Source organism: Engraulis encrasicolus, chromosome 22 (genome assembly GCF_034702125.1).
Source record: "Engraulis encrasicolus isolate BLACKSEA-1 chromosome 22, IST_EnEncr_1.0, whole genome shotgun sequence".
Taxonomy (NCBI): domain Eukaryota; kingdom Metazoa; phylum Chordata; class Actinopteri; order Clupeiformes; family Engraulidae; genus Engraulis; species Engraulis encrasicolus.
In genome coordinates, this window is record NC_085878.1 from 3,224,136 (window position 1) to 3,224,363 (window position 228).

The following is a 228-nucleotide window of genomic DNA, read 5'->3' on the forward strand; positions in this document are numbered from 1 at the left end:
ACAGTAGATATCAAAACTGGTGATTGTGTGACATTTCTGCATGGAGACCTCCTCCAATAGATGCAGTCAAGATAACATACAGTATAAGTCATGTAAGTGTAAATAAGTAATATCACTGTCTGTGAAATATTGACATACAGTAGGTCCAATGAATATTAAGTTAGTGACAAACATTAGACTAGATTAGATTATCAGATTCAATTTTCACTTTTGGGAAAAGGAGCCGCG